General features: G+C 50.9%; 1 protein-coding gene across 2 annotated transcripts in view; it reads left to right on the top strand.

The window, feature by feature from the left end:
• Positions 1 to 25,173, top strand: part of PRKAG2 (protein kinase AMP-activated non-catalytic subunit gamma 2) — a 275,589-nt gene that overhangs the window by 50,303 nt on the left and 200,113 nt on the right. The window lies entirely within an intron of this gene.

The following is a 25,173-nucleotide window of genomic DNA, read 5'->3' as shown; positions in this document are numbered from 1 at the left end:
TCTGTTCTCTCGTGATGCTTTGTCTCCGCCCTATGCAAGAGGGATGCTGAGTTCTCGCTTTGTTCCTCGGGAGCCTCTCGTTAAATTAAACACCTCCAGGCCGAACCAAATGTTCCTTCCCTACCTAGGTGCTGTGTGTTCTCTCCTTACGTAACTTTTTCTTGGTGGTTCGGAGAATCACTCGTGAAGGTGGCATGTACGTGCGTGGGCGCATTCATCTGTGTTCCCCGTACGAGTTCAGTCCCCCCTCCCCCTCCCACCCACCTGAGTGCGAGGTCTCCCCACACAATCCCCCACCTGCCTGAAAGTTCCCTAGCTGAAATCTTCAAGTCTGACGTTCCCTGCTTTTCCTCTCCCTTCCCTGAGTCATCACTGATTGAATCTGTCCCAAACGGAAGGGATCGGGGATGCTGCAGGGACCCTTGGGCATGGCCCCGTGGTCCCTGGGAAGGCCCTGGACCACATATTCGCGTTGGCTGGTCTCCTGCCCTTGGAGGGTGAGCTGTCGAAAGTGTACTTGTTGCTTTTAACTTCTGGGAAATACATTGAAGAAACAGAAAACAGGAGGAGGGTGGGGAAAGACAAGAAGGGGAGGAAGAGAGGATGGGAGATGTCCTGACCCACGACTGAGCTAAGGCTGGTCTGTTGTCTGCGGGAAGGAGGAGGGTGGAGGCTGAGAACCGGAAGCCTGAACTGGCGCACGGGTCTGCAGAGCCACGAGTGGAGCTGCAGGCTGGACGGGTTGGACCGGAGACGTGGCCCAGGCTCAACCTCCACCGGCACTGGTGCACGCTGCTTTGAGCAAGCCACATCGGTTTTTCTCTGGGGGTTTCTTCCCCCTACAGTCCCCTCCCATAAGCCAGGGTCTGCACTAGTTACGAGTGGCGAGAACTTGAGCTTAGAGTCCCCGATTGCTGGTATTTGAGTCCTGGTGATTGGGAGAGATGGGTGGGGATGGAGTGGGGTTATAATAGAATGAAGCTTGAGCCTTTGCTTCTGAATTTACAGTCTAATGGGGAGAAAAGAGACTCTGAGACGATTCAAGACTCGCGGGCTGTGGGGAATCAAGCCCTGGATCGTGGCAGACTCTAGGCGATGAAAGACAGGTCCTTGGGGTTGGCCAGGGGCAGGTGGAAGAGGGCTGCGCAGAGGAGCTGGGACTCGGCAGGCGCCCCCTGGGCCTGGGGCGCAATGGGGTGCAGCAGATGGTTCTGCCTGGAGGCTTACGTGCGAGAGCAGGGGAGACCCCAAAGCATAAACAGTGGGGGGACTCTCAGGTGTGACGAGGTAAGAGGCCTGCCGGAGCCCAGGACGGGGGGTGGAGAGTCAGCATATGAAGCTTCCTGGGAGTGGGAGAGACACGGGCAGGGAGCTTGAGCCAGCCTCCGTGGGCTCCGCTGACCTATCAGCCAGGTGACCCCTCGCCCTGAAAACAGCCCAGGGAGGCCTCGTCACCCGGCCTCTCAGGACCGGGCTCCTTACCTCTCTAGCTGCTTCCCCAGTTTGCATGGAAACTTCCAAGGGCTCAGTCAGTCTAAGGTGGGGTGTTCTGTCTTCGGTTTTGTTTTTACCCACTATTAAGCCTATGAGACAGATGTAAGCTCCTTTTTACAGAAGAGGAAACGGAAGGTTAAAAGGTTAAATTCATTCAGGGAAAATAACTGAAAATCTAGGATATTTAAGGTTCTTAATCTTCTTGCCTCACCTAAAGTCGCAAGCGTTGAATTGGGAAGAGAAGCCAGGTATCCTGAGGCCTGACTTCCTCTTTATCGAGGAGTTGAGTGGGGGAAGGGGGCTGGGAGACTGAGGATGGGTGGAGGGAACCTCATCCCAGGCCGTGGGCTCCTCTTCGGGGCTGGTCCCCAGGCTGGTATTGAAATCAGATCTTCAGTGAAACAATCTCTTGAGTCCTACGTGCCAGGCGCTGGCCGTTCCAGGATGAGAAAGACGTGTGGTCTTGACGTCATCAATGGATGGTGCTGAACAGCCAGGGATCCCAGAGGTGTGAATTTTGGGTTCTCATTTCGGCTCAGCTGTTTCTGATTTTTGGTTTTTTGGAGCAGACACAGTTTTTATTTTATTTATTTATTTTTGGCTGCGTTGGGTCTCCTGTGCTGCGCGCGGGGTTTCTCTAGTTGCGGCAGGCAGGGGCCGCTCTTCGCTGCAGTACGTGGGCTTCTCATTGCGGTGGCTTCTCTTGTTGCGGAGCACGGGCTCTAGGTGCGCAGGCTTCAGTAGTCGCGGCGCGCGGGCTCAGTAGTTGTGGCGCACGGGCTTAGTTGCTCCGCGGCATGTGGGATCTTCCCGGACCAGGGCTCGAACCTGCGTCCCCTGCATTGGCAGGCGGATTGACCACTGTGCCACCGGGGAAGTCCCAAACACAGTTTTTTTTAATTGAGATATAATTGACGTACAACATTATATTAGTTTTAGGTGTACAGCATAATGATTCAATATTTGTATATAATGTGAAATGATCATCACAATAGTTGACATCCGTCACCATCGTAGTTACAAAAAGATGTTTTTCTTGTGATGAGAACTTTTAAGGTCTCCTCTCTTAGCAACTTTCAAATGTGCAGTACTATTTATTAACTATATCAACCCAGCTGTTAACTAATGGAATCCTTCTTGGATTTTCCCAGCCCCTCACTGCTCTCCTTTGAAAGTATTCCAGGGACTTCCCTGGCAGTCCAGTAGGTCCCAATGCAGAGGGCACGTGTTCGATCCCTGGTTGGGGAACTAAGATCCCACATGCCACGTGGCGGGGAAAAAAAAAAAAAAATGTATTCCGGTCTCTCCTATCCCAAGACGCCCATCCCCTCCTACCGAACCCCTTTAGCACTTCCTCATATGCTGCCCGTGGGCTAATATAATTTAATGCCTATTCTTTTTGGGTTTTGCATTATTTTGTATTAAGTTGTGTTCATTTAGTTCTTGTAGATTGATTCAATTGATAACTCCCTGTGGTCAGTTGCCCCCCACCCCTGGCACTGTATGGACCCTGTGGCCCATGTCTGGTCATGAAAGCACGCATCTCAGCTCTCATCATGGGTGGTGACTTCAAGAAAGCAGGGCAGGACCTACAGGCAAGTGGCTTGCTGGAGGCTCTAGCTTCCCCCCCCTCCTTCAGCCCTTGTGTCTGCCTGGACCAGACTTCTTTCCCAGAGCATGACTTAAGGTCCTAGAGCCCTAAAGTGGTTTAAAGAGAGACTGCAGAGCTCTCGCCTCAATGACTAAAATTTCAGTTATGAGAGGGGTGTGATCAATTTCCTCTTTAACCCCAGAGCCCTTGGGCCCTGGGCTTGGGAGTTGGACTTGAGTCTGAATCCGTGTCCTACTCTTTACCAGCTGGGGACCCAGGCAAATTATTTCATCTTTCTGCACCTGATTTTTCTTCTAAAAATGGAGATAACAATAACTCAATAACCACTGGGTTGGATGAAACCAGCTGACCAAGGGCCAGTTCCGGGCACGTAATAGATGCTCAATGAACAGCAGGCCCTCCCTTTAGGTGGCGGTCAGTTGTGGCGTTCCCCCGCTGAGCCCATCAGAACCTCTCCAACCAGGACCTTGAAGTGACCTGCTTTTCTGAGTTCCCTGGGTCTGTTCACTTGGGTTATTCATCAGGAAATCGAGGCTGGAGGGCTCTGGGTTCTGTTGGGTTCACGTAGTTCCCCTGCGGCTCCAGTCTGGCCACTTCTCCATCTGTCCTTGGTGACCGACACATCCGGTCCCTCCCCCCGGCCTGCCTGTCCTGTGTGGACAGGTTGTGCCCTCGGGTGGGTCATCTGCGTCTCCTGTTCATCCTAAGATACAGCGTGGTGGGAGGTGGGGAGAGAGTAGGAGAAAAGCAAACCTAGACCTGGGTTTCGTTTTGACTTTACTCTGCGGGCGAGGTACGTGCTGACATTTTACTGTCTCATGTCTGCTTTTAAGGGTGGCTTCCATATGCCTGTGATCCTGGCCCAGCTCCTCAGTTAGAGCCTTGCTGTGCAGGTCCCAGTAAAGAAGAGAACAGAACCCAGCGAGGTGGCCGGGACACAGCAGGCCCGCCGGCTACAGGCAGCACCACATCTACCCCTGGAGGGTTGGGGGGTCCGGGCCACCCAGGGCTTGCAAGTCAGTGTTCAGCGTTGTCTCCCAGCCCACTCCTACTTCTCTTCTGGGTCCAGGGCTCCCAGGATCGGGTCTCACGGCTTCTTGGATTGAGAATCAGACATGGAATCGAGGGCAGAGGAGAGACAAGAGGAGGCACCTCAGCAGATTCATAACCCAAACAACAGACATTCTCCTCGACGGGCAGCTGCACTGACTAAGTCACGTGCAAAGTTTTCACGGCCGAAAGTAAAATTGGGGCCGACACTTGTGGGCACTTGGGGTGGTCTGAGACGTCCGTGGTGGAAGGGGGAACCGGGATGGCCTGTGTTCAGGGGAAAGGTCATAAGGAAACAGACAGAATGTTCTCCTCACCTCGGGTAGGGACGGTGTACAACCTTCCAAATAACCAGGACCAACAAGCCTCTTCCATGAACCATAGCGGGTGTGGGACTGTCTCAGGAAGGAAAAAGATGACAAAACATGAGGTATGATGCAGCAGGGCAAAAAGGCTCCTTCCGCACGGGAGTGAATCTGGCCCTAGGACCTGGCGCCACAGTTCTGGCGCTGGTTGAAGTGGATGCTCCTTTGCTTTATGCAAACCGTGGACACCCGATGGCTAAATCCTGCCCGCCCCGTTCTTCTTATCAAAGCTGGGAGATGTGGGAAGACATTTCTAGAAATATTTTCACCAGTAAGGATCAGAAGGGTGATTTCTACTTATCCAAAAATCAGCTATAATTTTTTAACTGCCATTACTGTTAGCCCTTCCCTACCCAGCTTTGGCAGGAAGCAAGCAGTTCTTAAAGGTGAGTTTCTGGATGATGGAAACTCCTCCCCAGATAGAGCACTTGACTGGCCAGGTGAGCCTTCCTGTCTCAGAGTCAAGACCGAGCTGGTGGGGCGTCTGGACGTGCTCTCGGGGGGGTGTCTGCATTTCATCAGAGAGCAGGACTGATACGCTTTTAAGGCCAGGAAGGCAGAGGTGGAAGGGAAGCTTCCAGTACCCAGGTGCCGGGGAGAGACCTCCAGCAGAGGGGCAGGGCAGCAGCCACTCGTTCTGAGCGAGGCCAGGCTGACTCTGGCCCGGCGTGCCGGGGGCTTCCTGATACTGCACGGATTTGGGGGTGGGTGGGGTGGGAAGGGGCTGGACAGGGCTGAGGATTCATCCGTTTTGAACCGATTTTCTGCTCAGATTCCCGGAGCCCCCTGGCCCCTGGTGGGATTTGCCCTTCACGTTAAGCCAAGTCCCAAGCCAGGCATTTACCCAGAAGGGCCAGGCCTGGCTTGGAGCTTGCTGCAGGCATCTGTCGCCACCCATTCACTCTGAGTCATCCCACACTCAATCTGCTCAAATCACAGAGCCTTGAAATGCGCTTTCCAGTTGGCCTTCCACCACAGATCGGAGGTGGGGGGGGCACTCGGGAAGAAGGAGGGTCCTGGGCGGGGCTGGGACACGCCCAAGTCTGGCCTGGGGTAGAGTCGGGGGGGCTCGGAATGCCTTGCCTGGGGCCGAGAACCCCTTGCTTCCATCCCCTGGGGTAGGGTCAGGACGCCCCTCCCAGCCTCGCCCGCCCCTCGAGGTCTCACTAGCGGCCACCTGGCGACTCTCCCTGGAGGACTCACTCCTCTTCCAGGCTGGCTGCCTGCACAGGGGGTGCTGGGTCTGGCTTGGGGGCTGGCCAGCTCCGCCCCCGGGAGAGGCTGGGAGAGGGGGCCTGGGAGAGGAGGGGGCCCTAGCTGCTGCCTTGGTCTGTTTCTCCTCCTCATTTCAGCCCCTATTCCCTTCCAAACCCCTGCTGGCTAGATGGGAACCATTCCCCCACTGTCTCCTAAGGGAGGAGAAAAGACTTCAGCCAGAGTCGCAAGTGTTCCTCTAAGCCTGGCCCCCGACCTGCACCAGGGTCTCCTGGGGGCCGGGGTCCCACCCCACCCACTGAATGGAGGTTCCCGGCAGCACCTGTGCCCTGAAGACCAGCTTTGCAGGAGAGGAATCTCTGTGCGTGAGTTGGAATCAGCCTTTTCCCCTCCTGCTCATTTATCTAAAAAGAAGATTCTAGACCTTGGCCAAGGTCCAACCTGGCACCGAGTCTAGCAGTTTCTCCCCCCAAATCAGTTTTTTCTAATTTCACTCATGGAGAAAGATAAGGAACTCATTGTGCAATTGCCCCCCAAAAATCCAAAGAATATTTTCAATAATCTCAAATGCCTAGGGACTCTGGTTAATCCAGGGTCCTGGCTGAGAGATGCCAGCCATGCCTCATCTGGCATCCTAACTGTCAAAAAACTGGAGCCCAGTAACATGCACTTAACAGTGAAGCCAACGTGACATCACCCGGGCTCTGACACTGGAGGTACTTCAGGATCTCAGCAACCGCCACTCTGACAAAATCTGGAATCCAGTAACTAAAGATGTCCGGTTGAGATAAGCTGGCTGTAGCCACTGTTCCTCATCACATTTCACTATCCACATGTCCTTGGCGCTCGGTGATCCCTACACCTCCTCCTTGGCAGGAGGGAAAAGTGTAGCTTATAGAGAGGGGATGGGGAATCATGGCCTCAGCCCCGGAGTGTCCTTGGGCACCCCCTTCCCCACTCCTAGGGACCCCTGCAGGGCTCCCCAAGCTGGCTTCACCCAAGCACTTTTTCTGTCTGTCTCCACACCATCCAGTTTTCTCTCTTCTCTCTCTTAGGCCTTCAGAGTCCTCTTCTGAGCTTAGCTAATCCAATAACCTGCCAACTCAGAGAAAGGGTTAGTTTAAGGAGTTATCTCTCCTGGCTATTTAAATACTGCCTTGATCCAAATAAGGGGTCTTTGGATAGGAAATGTGAGCACCTTTGTAGCTTTGGGACATCTCATATTTGGGGATTTACCTTTGGGAGAAATTGGGCTCTTCGTGTCCAGCAGATCTTTCCTCCTGGATCTGTAGCTACTGTGCGTCTAAACTGGGTTCTGGAAAGTGAAACACTGGCCTTTCGTATCCCCGGTAAGGGAAGAAGGGACAGCTGCGCCCTATCTGATGTGTGTAACAAGGTGCTTTGGCACCAGGAGGGCAATTGAAACTGGAGAATTTTTGCTAGAAAATAAAGTATATAACTGGTCTGTAACACACAGCACAGCTGCTTCCTGGAAATTCTACTCCCACTGCTTGAAAAAGCATATTCAGTATTCCGGAATTAGTAACATGGACATCTTCCCTGGATTCTGTTGATCGCTTGTTCTGTTTTCTTCTCCCCTGTGGTATAGGGGTGGGTGGTGGTTGACCAGTCACTTTTTGGTCAGCTTTACTGACCCATAGTCCACATACAATAAAATGCGCCAGTTTTAAGTATACAGTTACGTGGGTTGTGAGCAGTCTGCAGTCACGTGACCACCAGTCCAATGGTGATGACGGAACGTTTCCATCACCCACAAAAGGCCCTTCTGGTCCCTCTGCAGCCTGTCCCCTACCCATCCCCCTCTTGAGACTGAGGGTGGCTCTGTGTCTTCCCTATGAATGTCTTCCAGCACCGCCCCAGACACGCAGGGGCTACTTAGCAGATGTTTAAAAGGATAAATACATCAGTAGTTCTAACATACTTTTGAAATCCCCACGAGACTTCTTCTGGTTCCTCCCATTCACCCTCGGTTCTGAAAGATTGTCTAACAAGCATTCGTTAATAAATAATTTCTGCGTCAGTCATTCCTGACCTCAGCCTTCTGATCAGCCTTTGATAATCAGTGTCACCAGAGTTGATGAAGAGCCAGCTAAAAGCAGAGACTCACTGTCTATTGCATGTGCTGTCCCGGGCAAGTGTGCAGTTCCCTTTCCACTTTTCAAAGACTAGAAACGCTGCAGGAGCATCCGTTGCCATCTTCTGTTGTCTCCCATCCTAGACCAGAAATCACTGACCTACGTCACCCCCACCTTCTTTGGTTTTGGGATTTTTTTTTTTTTTGGTAGTAAATGAAGTCAGCAATTTAGGGGCGCACCTGGAGAACACCCCCAAAGGCTTTCTCAGTTTACAGGGATTTTCTACGTCCCTAGTTCATCACCAAGGGCTCAGAGTCCCTTCACTTTGCCTGGCTGGACTGCCCTTTCTCCTGTAAGTTTGGGACCGATCTTGCAGCGATCAGGGTGCCGTTGAATCTGGCTCTTGCCCCTCATCAAAGCTCTGAGAGACAAGATGCTATGATCTACTCACTGGGCTCAATAATAATATTTTGCCCCTAAATAATGGCATCTTACCCATAAAAATCAGTCATTTCTTTTAAAGCAATAGCTAACATTTTCCAAGTAATTGTCATGCATTATTATAATCTCTTTATATGTTAGTTCAGATGTATTCTGTGTTTACATATTTAAACGTTAACTCATAATTTCGCGGGAACTCCTGTGACTCCCATTTTGTAGATTAGGAAACTGAGGCACAGAGAAATTAAATTTCACACGATTACATAGTTTTCTGATCATCTGTTGCTATATCACAAACCACCCCAAACCTTAAGGATATGGCTTGGGATCGTCACTGGTCTAGGGGCTGCCTGGCTCAGTCCAGCAGTCCTCCTTTGGGGTTCCTCATACATTTTCAATCCAGTGGCCCCCGGGGCTGGAGTTCTCAAGGTTTCTTCACGCTCCTGTCTGGCTCCTGGGTTGGTTTCACATCCCTTTCTCCATGCTGCTTCACCACGTGGCTCGCTTGAGCTTCCCCACAGCATGGTGGTCTCAGGGCGGTGGAATTTTTAACACGGCAGCTTTTTTTTCCCCAGGGAAGAGTCCGGGAGAGCCAGGGATAAACTTCTTATCACCGAACTCAGAAGTCTAACTAACTCAAGTAGTTATTCTGTGCTTCCAGTTTACATCAAAAATTAAATAGAACAGACACAAACGTAGGTTACACAGGTGCCATTGCTCACCCATCCGGCCAGCGTTCGGTGATCTGACAGCGTTGTCTGTTGGTGAGGCTGTGGCGTAAACGGATGCTGTCCTACACCAGAGCAGAATGACTCAGACCTAAGGAGGGCAGGTGGCAACGTCTGTCAGAAGCCATGACCGCGTTGCCCTTTGAGCAGCGATCACATGGTCCTAGAAACATGAAGAACATGCAGAGTTTTCACCGCAGCAGCCTGTGACGTAGACGGGGGGTGGTGGAGCTATTGTGTTCCGTGCAGAGCACACCGCAGATACCAGAAAACCCTATGTGCCGACCTTGAAAGATCTCCTGGACATACACAGTGATAAACAAGGAATGGAGCAGAATGTATACCAGGGAGCCCTTTGTATTAGAAAGGGGGGAAATACTTGACGTATGCGCTCACATAAAGAAGCCCCAACTGGATGTGCAGCTAGAAGTGGTCCCTTTGGGGGGAGGGGGCGTGGCACGGATGGGGACAAGGGTGGAAGAGCCCAGCTTTTCAATTGTGCATCCCTTTGTTTGGACTTTCAAATCCTATGAGTTTATTTTTCCGTCCGCACACAAAAAGTCGGATGACATAGCTGTTGCCCACAGAGTGCTCACAACCTCGACAGAAAGTTTGTGCATAAACGGCAAAGGGACAGTGCTTGAGTGGGTTGATTTTAAATGTAGTGGGGTGAGACATCGTTTCCCGCGGACTTGACAGCAAAGGCGTCATGAATCCACGAGACCCGCATTAGTTCTGAAGTCATCCTTCAGAGGACATGAGTGGGTGAAGAGGACGGGTCAGTCCCAGCCGGACAGCATGGCGCCGGCCGGCGCCTCTCAAACCCCAGGATGGAGGAGGCAAGCCAACCTGCTGGCCTTGACACTGGACCCTTGAAAGCTCCATTGTGAGAGCCACTGGCTTACAGTTACATTCCAGCGACGTATGTTATTTTTTTTTATAAATTTACTTATTTATTTAATTTATTTATTTGGCTGCGTTGGGTCTTCGTTGCTGCACGTGGGCTCTCTCTAGGTGCGGCGAGCGGGGGCTACTCTGTTGTGGTGCGTGGGCTTCTCACTGCGGTGGCTTCTCTTGTTGTGGAGCACGGGCTCTAGGTGCGTGGGCTTCAGTAGTTGTGGCTCTCGGGCTCAGTAGTTGTGGCTCGCGTGCTCTAGAGCGCAGGCTCAGTAGTTGTGGCGCACGGGCTTCGTTGCTCCGTGGCATGTGGGATCTTCCCAGACCAGGGCTCAAACCCGTGTCCCCTGCATTGGCAGGCGGATTCTTAACCACTGTGCCACCAGCGAAGTCCATCAAAGTATTTTAAATTGCAAATTGTTGCAATAAAGGAGGGCTGGCTTCCTGACTGCTACCTTTAAGATGGTTTGTGTATAATAACCTTGAACTTGTGGGGGGTCGTGAGCCCCGGTCTGGAGGTGGGGAGGGATAGGGGTGTCCCAGGCCACGGGCAGGCAGCAGAATAACCAGGAGGAAGCAGATGTAAACCCAGGCTGTGGCCTGGGTGCCCTGGACACCAGGCGAGGAGAGCCGCACCTTCTCCCACAGGCAGGAGGGACCACAGAAGGTTTCAGCCAACAGGGTCTCTGCTCAGTGCTGCCCTGTTCCCCAGGCTAGGCACAGAGGCACAGGCAACAGAGGACCAGACCACGTGATCTTCTAACTGTGTCCTCTGAACCATGAAAATGGGGCCGTGTGCAAACTAGAGGGGACCACACGGAGCCTCTGGAATCCTGCCTGGCAGCTCTGGTTTCCCTTCCGCCTGTGAGATTTCCCTTTCTTCTTCATGGACCTCCCTGGGGATGTGCTGGTCTCCTAAATCAGTTTAGAACAGATCTTTTGGAAATGTCGGCTCCCCACAGCGGTCCTGGAAGGTCAGAGTCCACTCGCTTTGGACACAGGACCTGGGACGTGGAGCCCCGTGTTTTGCAAGTAAGAGGGGGTGTCCCCAAGACCTTGTAGGTGCCAACGGCAGAGATATGTGACCCAGAAGCTTCCAGGACCAAGAGTGAAAACGAAAGGGCTGGTGATACCAGGGGACAGATAATCCTAAGGGGTCCTCTGGCTTAGGAACGTCCCCACAGGACCTGACCCAGAATCTTCCATGCTTTTTTCAGTGAGAAATAAAGATCCCAAACCATCCAGCAGGGACTAGATGAAAAATGGTGGGGAGTCACACAGGGAGGTGTTTCGAGCCCAATCCCACCCCGAAGGGAGACCCAGGTGGCCTCGGGACACAAGGTACACATGAGGACACTCCAGGGACCAGATCTTCCTGAGAGATGATGGCTTTTACCCCAATTCCTAGGATGTGAGAAGTAGGCTGTTTTTCCCCTTCCTCGAAAAAGCAAAGCTACAAACAATCGCTGTGCTGTGTACCTGACTCCCTGCTGTGGTGGCAGCTGATCTAGAAGTTTCTGCACTTATGGTGACTTTGGCCTCACAGCCGGCATTTCTCTTCCCTCCCCTCCTTATATAACAAGCCGGCCTCTTGAATAGAATGTGTTTGTTGGCTGCAAAAACAAAAACAAAAACCCCAGCAAACTCCTCGTTTGGTTTCGTTAGTGCCATGGTCTGTGGCCTTGAGTCCCCGACTGGGAGCCACTAGTTACTCTGTGCCCATGGGGTCTCCAGTCGGGCCCTGGGATTTGTGTCCCCCGCCCTCCAGACCTCCTGAGGCTGCCCGGTGACCCCGGCTGCCACCTGCTCCCAACTGGAGCGTGAAGGCCAGAGCCCTCGCCCCGGGGTCTACACTGGACGGCTCAGTCTGCGAGAGGGGACGTGGGTTTGCAGACCTTCCTCCCGGCCCTGCTGCTGCCTGACCCCAGCTAGCTGTTCCATCTCCAGGTTTATCTTCTCTGCCCGAGATCCCCGTGGCCTCAGGGCCCTGAGTCTGGGCGTGTGCAATACACCTGCTCCCCTGCGTTCCGGAAGGACTCGGAGCCATGGATGCAGGACCAAGTGACCACTCCAGCTCCTGTCCCCACATGGACTGATGACCACAGGCCTCTTGGGGCAGCCCAAGGCAGCCCCTCAGCTAGACTGCAGGCTCCCTGTTGTCTCCTGTAGAAATGACAGGAGGTGGGTGATCAAGGCCCAGAGTGGTGGGTGATCGGTTGACCGACAGAACTGAGGCCATCTCTGCCTATTTGATGCTATTAATTTTTTTTTAATTAATAGACTTTTTTTTGAGAAGTTTTAGATTTACAGAACAATTGAGCAGAGCGTACAGAGAGCTCCCTTGTACCCCCTTCCCCTCCCCTCCAGCATCCCCTAGTATTAGCGGTGCATTTGTCACAACTGATGAGCCTTTATTAATACACTATTATTAACTGAAAGAGTTTATATCGGGCTCATTCTTGGTTTTGTACATTTTATGGGTTTTGACAGATGTATAGTGACGTGTATGCGCCATTACAGTATCAGAGTAGTTTCACTGCCCTAAAAATTCCCAGTGCTTTGCCTGTTCCCTCCCCCATCCCCCGGCAGCTACTTACAGGTGTTTGTCCTGCCGCCTCTGGGCCTGACCCCAGGGTGCACCCACCAGGTGGGTGGGTCACAGGGGCAGTGTGACCCATCATGGCCTTGGGGCTCAACCCGGCATGTGGAAGGGAGTCTGCCATCTCGGTGCCAGGAGGAGAGATGGCCTAGAATAGAATTTGGGGGCTGGAAGGCCTTTGGAGGAGCTCCAGGATTCAGACCCAGATACCTCCTATCTCAGGTGAGGAAACCGAGGACCAGAGACAAGATGTGAGTTTCTAGTCAGCACAGCTGGTTGGAACAGAAATCTGTATCCAGGCCTCAGAGAGGGCATAGGTTCAATTCAGCTTCTTTTTTAACAATAGGAGCTAAGTTAGTAAAAAGGACCAAATAATAAATTTTGCAAAGAACTAGCCACTTGCCTGTTTTGAGTGTCATCATTAACCTGCCCCATGGGGGACTCTGGCCCAAGGTGGGGTGCCTGGAACCCTCAGTGGCCACTGGGCTCTGAGGGAGGACGCCATGTGCCTCCAGTGCCCCCTGTTCTACCCGAGAACTCTGAGTTCCCACGAGGAGCCGCCCGACATGTGCCCTGCGTGTGCCTGGTGTGTGCCCGAGGGGCTCCGGGCAGGCCCTGCCCTGGAAGGAAGGGGAAGTGGGCAGATAGCATCTCCTGGAGCCGCTGATCTCCACGTACCTGCTGCGTTAGGCTTTGACACGCAGCACCTGGAGCCCTTCTCTGCAGAGTGCCCTCCAGCCTTCCATCAGATGGATGGCGCTGAGGCTTTTGTGGCTCCCTCCCGAAAGTTCCCGGAGCAGCTGCTCACCCTAATGGGCATGACCACAAGCGTGGAGCAATCCCAGGAAGTAACACATTCACACAAAGCCAGGGGATGACAAAGGGCAACTTGGAACAAGAGCTCTGTCGCTGGACGCAAAGATACCAAGAGAACTGAAATTAGAGGATGGCCGACCTCGTATAATAATTACAACTGACACCTGGGTGCGCAGGGCAGCCAGGTCCGTGCTATCACCTTATGTAATGGAAACGTACGCTAGAAGGTCAGAGTCAACTAGAGAGAGCACGGTGTGATAGAGAACTTGGCTAGAAGTTGCAAGACCAGGAGTTGGTTCTGGCTCGGTCATGACTCTACCACGTGGCGTTGAGCACCTCACTCAAATCTCTCTGGAAACCTGTGACCCCACCTGTAATGGAAGGGGATCAATTTGGAAGATCTCTGACATTTTCCAACGGTGACACCCTGTGACTGCGTTATTTCCCTGGTTTAGGTGTCAGGAGACCAGGGAGTCTGCGGTAGGCCTGGACCAGAGGGGCACAGGTGCTGACAGATCCCACTCTGGAGGGGTCTCGGTAGGTGGTTGCCCCCAGGGCTGTAACTGCTGTTCTGGGTCTGGGGTGGCCTGGGACTGCTGGAGTTGGCAGGACCCACGGTGGGTCAGAGCAGCAGTGCCCACTGCTCAGAGGGCCAGGGGAGGGATGGATGTGGTTGGAGGAAAGGGGAGGTGGGAATTCCCTGACGGTCCATTGGTTAGGACTCTGCACTTTCACTGCCAAGGGCGTGACCAAAAAAAAAAAATGTTCCATCCCTGGTTGGGGAACTAGGATCCTGCAAGCCATGCAGCACGGCCAAAAAAAAAAAGGGGTTGGGGGGAAGGTAAGGAATTGCCTACCTCCCATCCATGACAGTGACGAGATGTGATTCTCTGTCTCCATCCTGTGTGCGTACTTCTGGGCACAAAGTACAAAGGGAGGTCAGAGGGCTTCGGCCAGGACAGAGGACAAAAGATGGTGTTCGTCCCTGTTCACTCTCGTGACATCTGGAAGGACAGGGGGTGTCGGCTCCCCTCTGAAATCTACCCACACTGCTTCAAAGCTCATGTGGTGCACAGTTGTCCAGACTTTTTTGTCCACAACGCAGTAACATGTATATTTTATTCATGTCTGTGTGAATAATTGAAGCAATTTTAGGAAACAATGAGATGCATCCTTATTCTAATTTATATTTTGGTGGTTGTATAATCCACTAAATCGATTTCATGATCCACTGATGGGTTGGCACTGTTAGAAAAGCTAAATGCTTCTGGAGCAGCCAGTTCAGCCTGGGATGAAAGTTAGAGCGAATAAATAAAAGCACCTTCTTCGTTACGCTTACGTAGTGCAGAAGCCCTTGCGTTCTATTCAAGTCCCTGGTGTTTGCTGCTTCCCCTGAACTCCTTGTACTTTTCAGTCTGTAACATGTGGTCACAGCAGGTGGTGACACACAGGTAGGAATGGAAGAAGCTTTGGGCACCTGCAGAAATGTTTAGGAAGAATCTTTTGATAAACAGTTTTATAAATATGGACACGGGGTATTCTCCAGATTCTGAGCTGAAAACTGTGTGGACTTTGGCTCCTGGGCCAAATCCCAGAGCCACATTGGGTAGGTGGTTGAGAGCAGAAAGTAGGTCTCTAAGCCCTGAGTCTTGCATAAGAGCCCCCTGCATGGAGGAGGGTGTGTCTCGGAGCTGCCAGCAGTGCTGTGACCTTATAAACACGTTCCCTGGGTGCTCAATTTAATTCTCATTCAAGTTTTCTGTCCTGCGGTTCGTCTTGAAGCCCAGACCCAAACCATGTGATTTTCCCCCTGTGCCCCCGCTGCCTGTGGGGCACTAGGCTGGCGGGTGGAGAGGCAGCTGTCGGGGTCCATTTGGGTCTGTGGGACACACCCAGCAGCGTCTCCACTTTCCCTCGTGGTCGCTTTTTTCCTTCATGGAGAGGACTTAACATGTGGGAGGCCTGATGACTAGCAGAGTCACCTAGCTGGCCGGGCAGTGGATGGCACCCACAGAGGGTTCAACACCAAGGCTACCACAGTCTCAGTTGGTGATTTGGCATTTTACTTGCGGGTAAATAACCCTCCCCAGAAACCCAGGGCTGGTTTTTGCAGACCCTCTCTTAAGGTTTGTCTTAGTAAAATCGTGAAATGTCAGAGTTGAAAACAGCCCTAGAAATTAAGGGCCGGCTGTCCTCTGACAGACAACCACTTCTGTTTGTCCTTGCTTTCAGATGGGCCAAGTGGCCCGAGAGATCCCATTAGAACATCCTTCTCTGATCATGAGGTCTTAGTGTTTCCTGTACCCTAGGCTGTCATCAGTCATTTATGTCTCAGTGTGAATGAGCTTCTTGGCACCTTTTCCAGTGTCGGTTTTGTGTGGGGAAAGACTCCCGTTTGAGTCCTGCCCGTGTGTCCGGCAGTGTGGAGGAGCGCGTCCCTGGGTGAATAAGCGTCTCCCTGCTGTCAGCTGACTGTGGTGGGTGGAGGGAGACGGCAGGTGGGTACCACACAGCATCATCACACGCCTGGTGGAAACTCACACCACTTACCCGGCAAGCGACGCGAGAACAATTCTCAGCATTCCACAGATGGCGCTAGAATGTGATTTCGGGACTTTTCCAACCTGCTGTTCTCCTTTACACATTGTAAATCTTCCATGACAGTAAAAAATAGGACTATTTGGGCTGTCTCCTGTTTTTTTACTGAACCTGCAGGAGCGAAGACCTTTCACACCTGTCTTTTCCTCTCATCCATCTATCTCCCTTGGAGATTTCGAGGTCCTTGACAAAGTCAGGGCTCTGTGTGTACAGAGACCCCCTGCTGACCGAGTGGGCCCCACTCCCCTCCCCAGGGGTAGCTGACTGTCTCCAAACTGCCGCCTTCCTGCGGCCAGACTCGCTCAAGGTCAGCACCCACCAGCTCGAGGGTGGTGGGGGGAGGGGTCTAGGTTTCTGCATCAGTCAGAGTTCCGGAGACAGAATCAAGAGGAGTAAGAGATACACATACCTATGTACGCATATACACATCCTACATGTATGTCCTTGATATACACACACATATATATCCTTAATATATATTTATCACATATTAATATATTAAGTATATGCAATGTATACTTAATATAAATGTTAACTAATAGTAACAGTTGTATATATTACATATATTATGTTAAGCTATATCATTATATATTATATGTCACAATAGGCCATTAACTGATATATGTTATTTATATTATAAATATAATTATAGTGTTAAGATAATAAATATTACATATCAAGGGATTTGTTTTAAAGAATTGGCTCGTGTTGGCTGGAGCTGGCAAATCCTGAATCCACAGGGCAGGCCAGCAGGTGGAAACTCAGGCGGGCGTTGATGCTAAGACCTTGAGGCAGAATTTCTTCTTCTTTCAGAAACCTCAGTTTTTGCTCTAAGGCCTTCGGCTGACTGGATGAAGGCCAGCCGCGTCGTGGAGGGTGATCTCCTTTACTTAAACTCTGCTGATTCTAGATGCTGACCTCACCTACAGATACCTTCACAGCAGCATCTAGCTTAGTGCTGATTAAACCGCTGGGCGCTGCGGTCTGGCCAAGTTGACACGTGAAATTAACCATCACAGGCTCTGTGATGGCGCTGGGTCATCAGAGCCCAAAGCTCTCTCCTCTATAACACCACTCTCCTCCCATCACCTGGCTTGGCCTAAAACACCACCTGTGGAGACTGGGATTGTTCTTCTTTATTTATTCCTCTGTTGATGGACGTTTAGGTTGCTTCCAGGTCTTGGCTATTGTAAATAGTGCTGCTATGAACATAAGGGTGCATGTATCTTTTCAAATTAGAGTTTTCAGATTTCTGCCTTTTGCACGGCCCAGGGCTTCTTTCTTGGGAGAAAGTCCTGCCCACCACGGGGCCAAAGCACTTTCCCTCCCGCGGTTGGTCAGTAGGCATCACATGGGCACAAAGACCCAGGGTCGTTGGCCAGGGCAGCGAGGGAGCCCCCAAACAGCTATGTGAATCAATCCCGGGACCACCAGGTGAGGGGAGGTGGGAGGGTGGCCGCAGGAGCGAAAAATAGTGGGATTTTTTCTCTTTTATATCAGGAAGCCTCTCAGAGTGCAGTCAGAAACCATGATGTCTTCTGTGGAAAATAAGTAATTCTGGAACTTCTCCAAGAGTTAAGTTTAGGCTTTTTCCCTAATTTGTCCCCTGTCCCTCCCCTGTTGCCGAGTTCCAGTGATTCTGGGTTCGTTCCTTATTTTTCTGAGAGTCGTTATGTAACATGAGTGTTCTCAAAGGCTCCAAGTGACCATGGCTCTGGTCACTACCCCCAACATTAGTACCAAGAATTGCCCGCTTGGTGGTTTTGAGGGATTGAGCAAAGCCAGTCCATCTGGAGACGCCTCCCTTGAGTATCCCATGTGAGGGCCTCACCAAGGCCTTTGCCACAATTCCAACAGCTCGGGTGCAGAGGAGGTTAGATGGTGCGAGCAACCCCCCATGTTGGTGACAGGGAGTATGGGGGTCAGGGGGACAGGCAGGGCAGGGGCCAGGTACCCTTAGTCTGAGGACACCACTCACGGCTTTCCAGAATCATGCTGACCTGGGATGCACCTGGCACTTCTACTAGCGATCCATGTGCTTAAAACTGAGGGACCTTAGAAATCACCTGAGAAACTAGAGGGTTAGTACTGAAGAAGCAGATTGAGACACATTAAGACAGAAAGCCAGATATGTGTCTGGGTCCCGACCCGCTCAGCTAAGAAGCATCACCAGGGAAGCAAGGGGCACCCCCTCATCCCTCCGTTGGTGGAGCCCACACCATGTCTGGAGACTCTGCCCTGAGCTGGGAGAACAGTGGAGAGTATTTGGTAGTTTGAGAGATGAAGAAAATTATTTTGATGACAAATCCTAGAAGATGAGAAGCATTTTATTCTCAGCCTAGCAGTGCTCCCTTAAACTGCTCCTGACCCCATCTGCTGTTTAGCCCAACAGATAAGAACAGAGAATGTCTGAGCTTACAGGCATCTTCTGAAATTATCTAGTTAAACCCTGTCATCTGACAGATGGAAAACTGGATTCAGACGTGCCCGAGATCTCCCAGATCCCCAGACAGGAAACCATAGAACTGGGCTGGAACCCGGCCTTCCGGCTCTATCTCTGTGAACAGGTCGTGTTCTTACGTGCCCGAGGGGTGCGGGCTCGTCGACACCCAGACAGCGCCCTGGGTCAGCTGTCTGCACCCAGGTAGCCCCAGATGCCGCTGATGGACACTCTTTGGGCTCAGGTCTGCTCAGCAGGGGAGGAACATGAAACCGTCCTCAAAGTGTTCCCTCCTCGGTAGGAGTCTAACGGCTGGTAATCGCACAGGAATGTTCTGTGGTCACCCTGACGTTTAAAACCCCTGGTTGGCCCTTAGGTGCAGGCCATGGCCCCTGGCATTGGCAGCCTTTCTGTTTGTCCTGTGTGTGCACTTCCACCAGGGCTCTTTCTGGGGTAGCCCAGCTGCATCAACAAAGGAGTTTTGTAAGACAAAGCATCAGAAATGCTGAAAAGGCAGAACTATATCTGACCGATACACACCTACTGTCAAGGCTAAGACGGGAGTAAAAGAGCCCTCATTTCTCAAGAATTCACACATCAGTTGGTTGTAAACAGCATAGAGAAATGTTGGGATAAGCGGCCAGGGAGCGGGTGAGCTATCGGTAAGACCCCAAACCACACAAAATGTGGATGATCGAATTTGGTGGTGGGATGCTTGATACTTGTCTGTCCTTTGCAACGTCAGCATGAAATACTTCTTAACATTTTTCTGTTGAAGTACAGCTGATTTACAATGTTGTATTAGGTGAATTACTTTTCATTAAGAAGTAGACCTTAAAGAGACAGTATCACAGGCTGCCTTGGTAGTGAATCACGGAACTGTACAGACCCTCCTCCATCCGTTCTCTTCCCCTGTGATCTCACTGTGCCACGGAGACTCACTTTGCATAGAAGAACCCTGTATCTTCACAGCCTCCAATACCAAGTTGCTTTTTTCAGTCTTTTTTTTTTTAGTTTTTTGGCTGCATTGGGTCTTCGTTGCTGCGCGCAGGCTTTCTCTAGTTGCGGCGAGCGGGGGCTACTCTTCGTTGCAGTGCGCGGGCTTCTCATTGCGGTGGCTGCTCTGCGTGTGGGCACTAGGCATGCGGGCTCAGTAGTTGTGGCTCACGGGCTCTAGAGCGCAGGCTCAGTAGTTGTGATGTACGGGCTTAGTTGCTCCGCGGCATGTGGGATCTTCCCGGACCAGGGCTCGAACCCGTGTCCCCTGTGTTGGCAGGCGGATTCTTAACCACTGTGCCACCAGGGAAGAGTCCCCTGGGTTGTTTTTTGTCACTGGAGCTGAGCCATCCCAAGGCGGTGGGAGGGTTCAATAGAAAGAGCTCTGAGCTGGGAGCGGGTGGACCTGGGTTATAGGGCCTGCTTGCTACTGTCTGGTTGTCTGGCCTTGGGCAAGTGGCTTAACCTCTCTGACCCTCCGTATCTTCATCTATAGACTGGGGTGATACCACTTGCCTTTCCTACTTGTATGGGCTCTTCTGAGGACCAAATGAGGCAACAAATGGAAGTTTTAAGGACATTCTAATGGCAAATTAATGACAGCTCTGCTGCTGAGACCTGACTTTTTTGAGTCAGACTTTTGGCTTTTGCCTGAAATTCTGAAGAGGGGCAGGGATGGGGTATTAAGGTTGGCTGGCATCTTGGGAATTTTCTCAAACCTGGGGCTTTTCTCTTTTGTCCTGTTGCTTTCCTGACAGGCGACTTTTATCAGCCCAAATCCTGAAAATGCACTTTCCCCAGAGACCCTGCTATTTATCTCCGGAGCACGTGGTCAGGGTCTAAAATACAGTGTGTGCGGCTGAGGACAATCCCAGAGGACAAAGCGTCTCTTGGTGCCTCAGTGTGTCCCAGTGAACTGGCCACCCAGCACCAGGGAGGGTCTGAATGCCTGCCAATGGGGAGGGAGAATTCAGGATGGCCAGATGTGGACAAAGCAGTGAGGGAGGCACAAAGCTCTGGTGGGCGTTTAAACCCCGTGAGCAGGGTGAGCTCCCGGTGCCTGGCCTTCGGGAATGTCAGCCGAGCTGAGAGGCCAGGTCCCAGTCACTCCACCTGCTAACAGTCTCGTGGTCACCGCTGCAGTCGGAGATTTTCCCACACCAGCCTCCACGGTGCGCACTGTTTCCTGGTGAGCTCGGGGAGGTGAGAGCCAAGATCAGAATCGTGGAATGTGGGATGGGGGAGCCTTCCAGCAAAGTCCACTACTGGTGCCAAGGGACTTCTCTGTGGGGATGCTTGACCGAGGAAGACGCCTGTGCGGCGCCCTCCTTGTCTCGCTCTGGGCGGGACGAGCATCAGGGGACCAGCCGCAGGCCCGCCCAGGGCTCCAGGCAGCCTGGGATGGGAGCGAGACCCGCGTCCTGGTCTCGGCTCTTTCAAGACCGCCTTGTCCTGAGTCACTTGACCGCCAGGGCCTCCGTCGCTAGAGCCTGATGGTTCCGTGAGGAATCATCGAGTATGTGCAGCAGGGCTTCGGTGTGTAGAAACTGCTCTGCTGAACAAAAGCGAGAGGGTAATGATTATTTGAAACCGCAGAGGAACATACTCATTAAAATAGGAGCTAAGCGTCCACACCTGGTTCCTCCTCTTCCTTAGGGACCTGCAATCTCGCGGGGTCTGCCCGTTCGCCGCCCCTCCTGCCCATCAGCACAGGCGTGCACCCCCTACACGTGCTGCCGGGGCAGGGGCTGCTTTGTCCAGGAGTTGATTCAGTCACTTCTGCACACCTGCTGCATGTGACACAGAATAGCGAGATGCATGATTTCCCCTCACCCTTGACCGGTTCACAGTCCAGTTAGAGAAATAGACTGATAAATGGTATTAAGATAGCACGATAAGTCCTGTAATAAAGGTAGTCTGAGGTACTGTGGTAGCACAGATAAGAGAAGAATGAATTCTGCCTGAGGGATCGTATCTGAATTGGGCTTTGCATGACAGTAGGAGTTCACCCTGTGAGCCAGGATCTTCGGGCTGGGAGCTGGAGGCAAGTGGGCAGGAGGAAAGGGCTCCAAGCTTCAGAGAGACGGCCAGCTCCGTCCTGCAGGGACCCAAGTGAAGCGAAGTCTGTTCTCCCAGGAAGGGGTTGTACGGTTGGCGAAGGGTGACCTTGAACTGAGGAGCTGAGACAGCATTCCAGGCAATGTGTCCACAGACGCACAGCTGTGTTTAAAAAGCTATCAAGATCCTGCCTGGGCTCTTGCTGAAAGAAGGAGACGGGGTGCAGAGCACATCAGAAATAAGGCTGCAGAGGTCGGCAGATCCACGGGGCCTGTATTGGAGCCTGCAGGGCCCGGCTGAGAGCTCCTGACTGTGAATCACCCATGGGAAGCTGGTGGCTCCCCGCCTGGGCTGCCGGCTGAATCACCGTGAAGCCTGCACTGCACCGCAGACCAATTGACTCTGTGGTGGGACCCAACTCCCGAGGTGCAACCAGCCTGGGATGCTGAAATAAACCAGCACCAGAGGGGCTGAGTCTGGAATCTGCCTAGGTAAGAGATTGCCAGCAAGTCCCAGTGGACTAGGTGTGGGAGTCATTGCCTAGGCTATGGTGGAGGCCCTGGGGCTTTAGGGCAGAGGCCAGCGTAATGGGGCCACGGTTTTAGGAATCACTGTTCTAGCAGAGGTTTGCAGATAGCTTGAATCAGGCTAAGCTGAAAGATTTGGAGAACAATTAGGAAACCCAAAAGAGAGCTGGGCAAAGGAGGATGCAGACCTGGACCCCACAGCAGAGGGGTTGGGAGGGTGGAAGGGGTTAAAAGAAAGATTAGGTACACAGAAAACTACAAAACGTTGCCGAAAGAAATTAAAGAAGACACAAATAAATGGAGAGACCTCCCATGTACATGGATTGGAGACTTAATATTGAGATGGTAATACTACCCAAAGTCATCTACAGATTCAATGCAATCCCTATCAAAATCCCAATGGCATTTTTTTGCAGATATAGAAAAATCCATCCTAAAATTTGTATGAACTCTCAAGGGACCCCAAGTAACCAAAACAATCTTGAAAAAAAAAAAAAAAGAACGAAGTTAGAGGTCTCACACTCCCTGAGCTCAAAACTTATTACAGAGTTAAAATCATCAAAACAATGTGGTACTGGCATAAAGACAGACATATAGACCAATGAAATAGAACAAAGAGTCCAGAAAGAAACTCTTCCATATGTATATGGCCAAATGATTTTCAGCAAAAGTGCCAAGACCATTCACTGGGAGAAGATAGTCTTTGCAATACTTGGTGCTGGGAAAATTGGATATCCACATGTGGAAGAATAAAGTTGGACCCTTACCTTATTATACAATATACAAAAATTACGGTAGTTCCCCTTATCCACAGGGGATATGCTCCAAAACCCCCAGTGGATGCCTAAAACCGTGGATAGAACTGAACCGTGGATACTATGATTTTTCCTATACATACATACCTAGGATAAAGTTTAATTTATGAAGTAGGTTCAGTAAGAGAATATCCAAATTGCCAGTGTCCCTTCTCTCGCACTTTGGGGCCATTATTAAGTAAAATAAGGATCCTGTGAGCATAAACACTGTGGTACCGCAACAGTCGAACAGATAACCAAGACGGCTACTAAGTGACTGGCGAGGGGGTAGCACATGTACTGTGTGGATATACGCTGGAAAAGGGATGACGACTCACGTCCCAGGCGGGACAGAACAGGACAGTGCAAGATTTCATCAAGTTACTCAGAATGGCACGAAATTCAAAAAACAAAATTGTTTATTTCTGGAATTTTGAATTGTTTACTTCTGGAATTTTCTTTTTTTTTAATTTTTATTTTATGTTATTATTATTATTTTGGCCACGCTGTGAGGCATGTGGGATCTTAGTTCCCCAACCGGGGAATGAACCCATGCCCCCTGCAGTGGAAGCACAGAGTCTTAACCACTGGACTGCCAGGGAAGTCCCTGGAATTTTCTTTTCTTTTTTTTCCCCCCTTATTTATTTGGCTGCGTCAGATCTTAGTTGCTGCATGCAGGATCTTCACTGAGTTACGCGGGGTCTTCTAGCTGTGGCATGTGGACTCTTAGTTGCGGCATGCATGTGGGATTTAATTCCCTGACCAGGGATCGAACCCGGGCCCCCTGCATTGGGAACATGGAGTCTTAACCACTGGACCACCAGGGAATTCCCTGGAATTTTCCATTAAATACTTTTGGACCCTGGTTGACCTCAAGTAACTGAAACGTTGGAAGGCAAAACTGCTGATAAGGCGGGGGGGAACTTCTGTAACTCAAAATGGATCAAAGACTTAAATATAAGAGCTTAAACTGTAAAACTTAAAGAAAATAGGGGAAAACCTCCATGACATTGGATTTGGCAATGATTTCTTGGGTATGACACCAAACCACAGGCAACAAAGTATTGATAAAAATATCAACAGATAAATTGGACTACATCAAAATTAAAAACTTTTGTGCACCACAGGACACAATCCACACAGTGAAAAGGCAACCTACAGAATGGGAAAAAATACTTGCAATTCATATATCTGATAAAAGGTTAATATCCAGATTATATAACGAACTCCTACCAGCTCAGCAACAAACAAGCTGGTTAAAAAATAGTCAAAGGGCTTCTTGAATAGACATTTTTCTAGAAAAGATATACAGATAGCCAACAAGCACAAGAAAAGATGCTCAACATTATTAATCATTAGGGAAATGCAAATCAAAACCACGGTGAGATACCGTCTCATACCTATTGGGATGGTCACCATAAAAAACAAAAACTAAAGTAAAACAGAAAATAATAACAAGTATTGGTGAGGATGAAATTGGCGCCCTTGTGTACCATTGGTGGGAATGTAAAATGGGGCAGCTGCTACGGGAAAAGTATGGGGGTTCCTCAAAAGTATTAAAAATAAATTACTATGTGATCTAGCAATTCCACATCTGGACATATACCCGAAAGAAATGAAAGCAGGGTCGCAGAGATATTTGTACATCCACCGTATTAGTTTACTAGGGCTGCCATAACAAAGTGTCACAGACTGGGTGGCTTAAACAACAGAAGTTTATTTTCTCACAATTGTAGAGGCTAGAAGTCCAAGGTCAGGGTGTGTTGGCAGGGTGAGTTTCTTCTGAGAAACTCCTTCTTTGGCTCATAGATGGCCATCTTCTCTCTGTGTCTTCATGTGTCTTCCTTCTGTGTCTCTTTCCTGATCTCCTCTTCTTATAAGGACACTAGGGCTACTGGATTGAAGTCTTATTAGAGAGCCCATCCATATGACCTCATTTTAACGTAATTACCGCTTCAAAGACCCTCTCTATCTGGGAATGCAGGGTTGGCATCGTTGTTGGTTTTTTTTCGGCTGCGCTGCGTGGCTTGTGGGATCTTAGTTCCCCAACCAGGGATTGAACCCGTGCCCTCAGCAGTGAAATACAGTCACATTCTGAGGTAATGGGGGTGGGAACTTCAAACCTATGAGTTTTGAGGGGTACGCAGTTCAATCCATAACACCTGTGTTCACAGCATTATTCACAGCACCCTGTGTCCCTTGATGGATGAACAGGTAAACAAAATGTGGTCTATCCATGCAAGGGAACATGTTTCAGCCTTTAAAAGGGAGGAAATTCTGTTACACGCTACAACACGGATGAACCTGAGGACATTATGCTAAGTGAAATAAGCCCGTCACAGAAAGACAAATGCTGTACGATTCCACTTACACGAGGTCCCTAGAGTTGTCACATTCATAGAGACAGAAAGTAGAATGGGGGAAGGGGGTGCCAGGGGCTGGGGCAG

The sequence above is a fragment of the Neophocaena asiaeorientalis genome, unplaced genomic scaffold (genome assembly GCF_003031525.2).
Source record: "Neophocaena asiaeorientalis asiaeorientalis breed wild unplaced genomic scaffold, Neophocaena_asiaeorientalis_V1.1 scaffold407, whole genome shotgun sequence".
Lineage (NCBI taxonomy): Eukaryota > Metazoa > Chordata > Mammalia > Artiodactyla > Phocoenidae > Neophocaena > Neophocaena asiaeorientalis.
The sequence above is the reverse complement of the archived record's forward strand: the minus strand, read 5'-3'. Positions and strand labels throughout refer to the sequence as shown.